Source organism: Carlito syrichta, unplaced genomic scaffold (genome assembly GCF_000164805.1).
Source record: "Carlito syrichta isolate Samal-C Ts95f unplaced genomic scaffold, Tarsius_syrichta-2.0.1 Scaffold303726, whole genome shotgun sequence".
NCBI classification, from domain to species: Eukaryota; Metazoa; Chordata; class Mammalia; order Primates; family Tarsiidae; genus Carlito; species Carlito syrichta.
Window position 1 is genome coordinate 943987 of NW_007247822.1, and position 6779 is coordinate 950765.

At 43.9% G+C, this 6779-nt stretch overlaps 1 pseudogene across 1 annotated transcript; it reads left to right on the forward strand.

Moving 5' to 3' along the window:
- Positions 1 to 5261: 5261 nt before the first annotated feature.
- On the forward strand, positions 5262 to 5806 carry LOC103261513 (annotated as a pseudogene). Its single transcript, XR_504361.1, has one exon. The product of XR_504361.1 is annotated as a ubiquitin-40S ribosomal protein S27a pseudogene (transcript).
- The last annotated feature ends 973 nt before the right edge of the window (positions 5807 to 6779 follow it).

Here is a 6779-nt window from a genome sequence, read left to right on the forward strand (position 1 = left end):
CAGTCTGGTCAATTCCATGCCTCGGTATAATTCATTTTTTTAATAGAAGAAATAGTTTCTAACTCATAAGGTTGTCATCATGAAAATAAAAGAATATACTTTGAGCACCTGGTGGCTCTAGTCGTTCTCTGTTTACCACCCGACTCCTATTTCTGCCCTTCATCGGTCCTCTGTGCCTGGGATGCTGACCTCTTGTGGGCATTATTTCCCGGTCTCTCTCAATGCCTGGCTTCTACTTGGGTTCGTCCAATGGTAGACACTGCCAGGAGATTTGTGAGCAGAGACAGAAGTGAGGGTATTCTCTCCACACCCATTTTGACACTTTGTCTCTGGCAATAAACTCTATCTCTTCCCGATTCCAGCTCCTCTTCTCATAAGGTCCCTCCTTGGCAGGTACTGCTATCCTGTGCACTGGGCACACTAGGTCTTCCCTTTGTTACTTAAGCCTCAGGGGTTGTAAGTGCTTCCCACTGTCCCTGGTCTTTAGGTGCCTCTTGTTGATTCCTTTGACCCTGCCTACATTGCTATAAACAGTTTCTTCCCCTTAAGATTTCTTCACTTGACTATCTGGCATAAATTCTGCTTCCTGCCTGAACATTAATACACTGTGCATAGTAATTGCTTTAACGTGTAAGCTATTGTTATTTTATTGAATTGTTAATATTAAATATTTAAATTATGAAACCAAGTAGAGATTATCATTATATGAAAACAAACATGGATATTGAGAAGTCAGGATTCACACGCATCTTTAACATAAAAAAGAGGACTTTAAAATAAAACATTCCACATCTACAGAGGGCCGTTTTGCCTATGGTTTGGAAGAACTCACATAGATTTCAGGTGACGTTTCAAACTGTTATAGACTGCATGACTATATTTATATTTTTTTCACTCATGAATTAGTTATCATCTTCTAAGTCATTTCCAAGAAATAAAAATTGCTACCTGTTGAATAGATCTACGGTGACCATATTTTCCAGATAAAATGTTTGCTTGCTGAAACCTTGCAGCAAAGTCTTTGGACTATCTACAGATTTTGGGTGGTATGAACCTTGTACATAGAGTAGGGGTCATGCATGTTATTGTAAGTTTTAGTTTAAGGCTAAAACTTAACACCTAGAACTGAGAAGTTATTTGGCACTGTCTGAGACTTTATTATGTAATACATCTAGGTCAGACACTTAGGTGAAGGCACATTAAAAAAACTGGCAGTGTTTCATAAAAAGATTCAGTTCACTTGTCTTATGTTTATTTTCACATAATATTCATCTACTTTACTTGTATTTTCACAAGGAGAAATTGGATCCATTGGTATGTTTGAACTCTATAGCCTGCCTTTGGGAGTAAACACTTCTTTTCTAATGACTGTAGATAATATAAGCTGAATTTGTAACACACATATATGAATGAATTAAAAATGTGAGAAATGGCTTTAAACTATCCTGGACACATGCGCAAATTTCTTCCTTCCCTCCTCCAATGCACTTATCAGAACCTACCATGTGCCAAGCACTCTGGTAGATCCTGGGATAAAGCTATGACAAGCACAGCAAGAGACCATATTTTAAGTGTGAACCCTGGACTCACACTTCCTGCAGTTGCTTCCTGTCTCTGCCATTTTGGTGCCATCCAACTTTAGGCAGCTCTCTTAACTTGCATGAGAATATGCATATTCTATATAATTGCATGTTTCTGATTCCTACTTTTCATGGTTCAGAGCATGGTTATCTATAGCCAGGTCACCCAGTTTCAAATCTTACCTCAGTCTCACTAACTGTGATTGGGGGAAATTATTTACCTTCTCTAGTCATTTTCATCATTGACAAAGGGCAGATGATAACAATTAATAGGACTTGCTTCTTAGGTTTCCTATGAAGCTTTAGATGAGTTAATAGCATGTGAGAGATCAGTCCTCAGTGCTAACTCTCACCAGCCTTGAATCCTCTTTCTAACCCAGAGTGGGAAGAGCACACAGGCTTAACAATTGGCCAACAAGAGACTGAGCCCCGCATTACTGACCCAGCGACTCATGTGACTGAGTAACTTAACCTCTCTGAATGCTCAGTTTCCTAATCGGAAAAATGAAGACAACAATGGCTAACCAGTGAGATTGCTTTGGGGGTATATAAGATAGCAGAGTTCTTGACAATCAACAGGCTCTCAAAGAATAGCACTTCTTTCTCTTCCCCCTTCCTCTAAGATTTGAGCCAGATAGTATGATGAAAGATGAAGGCAATGAAAAATGAAGCAATGATTCAGAGAACTGCAAGTAAAAGTAAGAGATAGCATATCTTTAAGGTCACTTTTTTTTGAGTTGGAGTCTCACTCTGTCACCCAGACTGAAGTGCAGTGGCACACTCCCGGCTACCGCAGCCTCGACCTACTGGGCTCCAGTGATCCTTCTGCCTCAACCTTCCAAGTAGCCAAAACTATCGGCACACACTACCATGCCTGGCTAATTTTTTTATTTATTGTAGAGACAAGGTCTCACCTAGTTGCCCGGGTGGGTCTTGAACCCATGGACTTAGACAATCCACTCGCCTCAGTCTCCCAAAGTGCTGGGATTACAGGCTGAGCCACTGAGCCCGGCCAAGGTCACTTTTGAAATCTGAAAATGTGTCCTTTTAAGCGAAAGCTCTATAAGCATAAGAAAAAATGATTTATCCACTTTTATTAGTTTCTTTCCTTTTATCTGTTAGAGTGTGAGAGAATGAAATGAAATTAATAGAATGATTTCTAGATCTCCAAGATAACGGCTATAACAACCCTAAATTCTATTGTGTTTATTTGTTCTTATTTCAAAGTTGTAGCTATGCTGTCATTCATAACAGGAAAAGAACATTCTGTCAAAAGAAAAGAACCAAAACCTGCTACTTGGGAGGCTGAGGCAGAAGGAGGCCACCAGTTAGAGATCAACCTAGGCAACACAGCAAGACCCTGTCTCTAAAAAACATTTAAAAAATTAGCTGAGGCAGGGCATGGTGGCTTATGTCTATAATCCCAGCACTTTGGGAGGCCGAGGTGAGAGGACTGCCCGAACCCATGGGTTCGAAACAAGCATGGGCAACTTGGCCAGACCTCATCTCTACGATAAATAAAAAAATTAGCCCGGCGTGGTGGCGCATGCCTGTAGTTCCAGCTACTTGGAAGGCTGAGGCAGAAGGATCACCTAAGCCTAACAGGTAGAGACTGCAGTGGCTGTGAGCATGCCCCTGCACTCCAGCCTGGGCAACAGAGTGAGACTCCAACTCAAAAAGAAAAAAAGAAAAAAAAATAGCTGGGTGCTGTAGTCTCAGTCACTTGGGAGACTGAGGTGGAGGATCCCTTGAGCCCAAGAGGTCAAGGGTGCAGTGAGCTATGATCGTGCCACTGCACTATAGCCTGGGCGACAGAGCGAGGCTCTGTCTCAAGAAAAGAAGAGAGAAAAAAGAGAAAAGAAACTCGTCATAGTGTGGTGTAATAAGTCAGGAAGAAAAGTCTGGTCAGTCTGGAGAGTGCTGGTCCAGTGACTCAGGTGCTAGTCAAACGCACCTCCACTTGACCAAATGATGCCTACTTCTGCCCTCTGTGTTTCATGTTGCTGTTTTCTTGCTGGAATGAGAACCAAGGAACATTTTAAAATTAATTTCTTCATCTCATTTTCTAAAACACTGAGGTGGCAAATAATCTAAGAAGGGAGTTCTTTAGAACATTTCACAAATTCAGAGTTCTTAATAAATACTCCATAATAATGATTCAAAGCAAAAAACAGTCTCTGTTCACGGCATCACCTCTGTATCCACTTTTCTTTAAAAGCATTTCCTCGGGTTCATTTAAATCCAGCTAATCTAATGACCTGCCATTTTTCATCTTTTGAAAGTACATCAGCTTCTGGGCCTGGAGAGAGACCCAAAGGGCAGCTGCTGCACAGAGCTGTAAAGCCAGCAATATTTAACTCCTGATTCTCGCTTTTCAAGCAGATCTTGCATCTTTTTGTGTCTGGGGGTGAAAACTAGGGACTGTGGAGAGTTGGTTTTAGCCTTGCCTCTGCCAAGCTGTCTGCCCTTCTGTCCTGCAGGGTGATCTGAAGCACATCTTGAACTTCTCTGGGCCAAATTCCACCTGCAAGGAAAGTGCCAGGGTTGGACTAGATCTCTCAGTTCCCTTGCATGTCTCAGTGCTCTCCCACAGTGTGACTGAACAGTGAACTTTCACGAGGTGATGGGGGCAACTTTCACATTCCAGCCAGCCAACAGTCCCCTGAGCCAAGTGGTCACTGTCCCCAGAGCCACATTTCACTCTAAGTTCTCCAGGCTGCCTTGTGGCCACTGCATTCATTATATCACAAGCCTGGCCCTGGAGTCATGTGAGTTTGTGACCCCCGAGATCCAGTCTAAAGCTGGGAATATGTGAGCTCATTTTCAGTTCTCTCTTTTTCTTTCTTTCTTTCTTTCTCTTTTTCTCTTTCTTTCCCTCCTTCCTTTCTTTCTTTTTCTCCCTCCTTGCCTCCCTCTTCCCTCCCTCCCTTCCTTCCTTCTTTCCTTCCTTCCTTCCTTCCTTCCTTGTCAAGTTCTTACTCTGTCACCCAGGCTGGAGCAGAGTGGAACAATCACTTCTCACCACAGCTTCAACCTCCTGGACTCGGATGATCCTTCTATCACCTGAGTAGCTGGGACTACAGGTGCACACCACCACAACAGGCTATTGTTTGATTTCTGTAGAAACGAGGTCTTTCTATGTTACCCAGCTTGGTCTCGAACTCCTGGGTTCAAGCACTCCTCTTGCTTCTGCCTGCCAAAGTGCTGAGATTACAGGCATGAGCCACCCTGGCCGGCCTCATCTTCAGTTCTTAGTTGAGATATATGGCCTGACCCGTGTAGAAATGGAAGTGCTGGCCCTGTACTCTCACTCAAAGAAAACTGAGAAAACTTGGTGCAGGTGAGTACAGGGGTGTGGACATTTCAGAGACAAGATGGTGAGCATAAAAGTATTTTTCAAGCAGGGTTTCCTGGTTCCCAAAATGTAGTTTCACAGACATCAACTGGTTTGAGCAACAATCAAGATGACATGCTCTTTGGTGGTTAGGGGGTATTTCAATCAAAGATGAACTTTCTAAAAATATCTTCCATTGAAACATATAAAGTATACAAATGATCAGTGTACAGGTCAATGCACTATCACAAAGTGAACACATTTGAGTAACCACAAAGCAGGTCAAAAACAGAATATGGTAAGAACCTCCTATTGTGTCCCTCTCCTCTTTAGAAACAAGTTTCTCTTTTCCATCCGCCATATGCGGTGGGACCACCGCCAAGATGCAGATTTTCATGAAAACCCTTACGGGGAAGACCATCACCCTCGAGGTTGAACCCTCGGATACAATAGAAAATGTAAAGGCCAAGATCCAGGATAAGGAAGGAATTCCTCCTGATCAGCAAAGACTGATCTTTGCTGGCAAGCAACTGGAAGATGGACGTACTCTGTCTGACTACAACATTCAAAAGGAATCTACTCTTCATCTTGTGTTGAGACTTCGTGGTGGTGCTAAGAAAAGGAAGAAGTCTTATACGACTCCCAAGAAGAATAAGCATAAGAGAAAGAAGGTTAAGCTGGCTGTCCTGAAGTACTATAAGGTGGATGAGAATGGCAAAATCAGTCGCCTTCGTCGAGAGTGTCCTTCAGATGAAAGTGGTGCTGGAGTTTTTATGGCCAGCCACTTTGACAGACATTACTGTGGCAAATGTTGTCTGACTTATTGCTTCAACAAACCAGAAGAGAAGTAATTGTGTATGAGCTAATAAAAGACATGAACTAAAAAAAAAAAGAAACAAGTTTCTGATGGTGTTGACAGAACAGCCTCTCCATTTTTCCTTTTAGAAACTATTCTTGGGACCGCCTCACTCTCATTCTTGCTGTTACTTATTTACCCCCTACTCATTTTCCTTATGTGGACAAAGCAACATAATATTGACTAGCAATGGTCGTTCTCGTGAGCAGGAAACTGAACAGAAAGGAATGACAAAAGGACTGAACCTCCATCACATTCCTATGGTAAGAAAACCTAACATGTATTTTGAGGTTCCACAGGTTTTTTTGAATCCCTACCTCACACAGACTCCATGAGGGAGTTTCGTTCTCATTTCCGAGAGGAGAAAACTGAAGTTCAGAAAGGTTAGGAAGTTTACTTCAGAATTCTAAAACCAACCCTTTGCAAGGTGTACGGTCTGTGTAGGTCAGAACTAGAGACTTTCCGTGTGTAACGGGAGGCTTCCTCGAGGTTGTGGAGGGCTCTAGTCCCCCTCGAGAAGCCATAAAAAGTACGGTGCCACCTCCCAGAAAAATGCACACACAGGAACACAAAAAGTGCACATCACTTCAGGGAGTTCCCACACCTGGTGAACCAATGGGCCTTGAGGACAGCCCCCGGTCTGCTGCAGGGACTCTTGGAGGTTACAGCACTCCGCCTCAGCCCCCACACCCATCACCTTCCAGACAAAGATGGTCTTGCCAAAGATTGTATTGTTGGTGCAGATCACCTGCCGCACAGCCTGCACGTCCCCAGGTGCAGCCTGTCCGCGTGTGCACTCCGGGACGCCCTCCTTTCCCGCGGAGCCGTCAGAAGGACCGAACTTGGCATCCTCACCCCTCAGCGCCCAGGAGCACCGACTCCACAAAGTTCTGGTGCCCGTTTCTCCGGGATCCCCGCCCGCTGGGTATACGGCTCGGGCCAGGAGGGCGCCCGGCGGCCCCGGGCCAGGGAGACCAGGGACGACTCGCATTCATTTCGAGACCCCGGG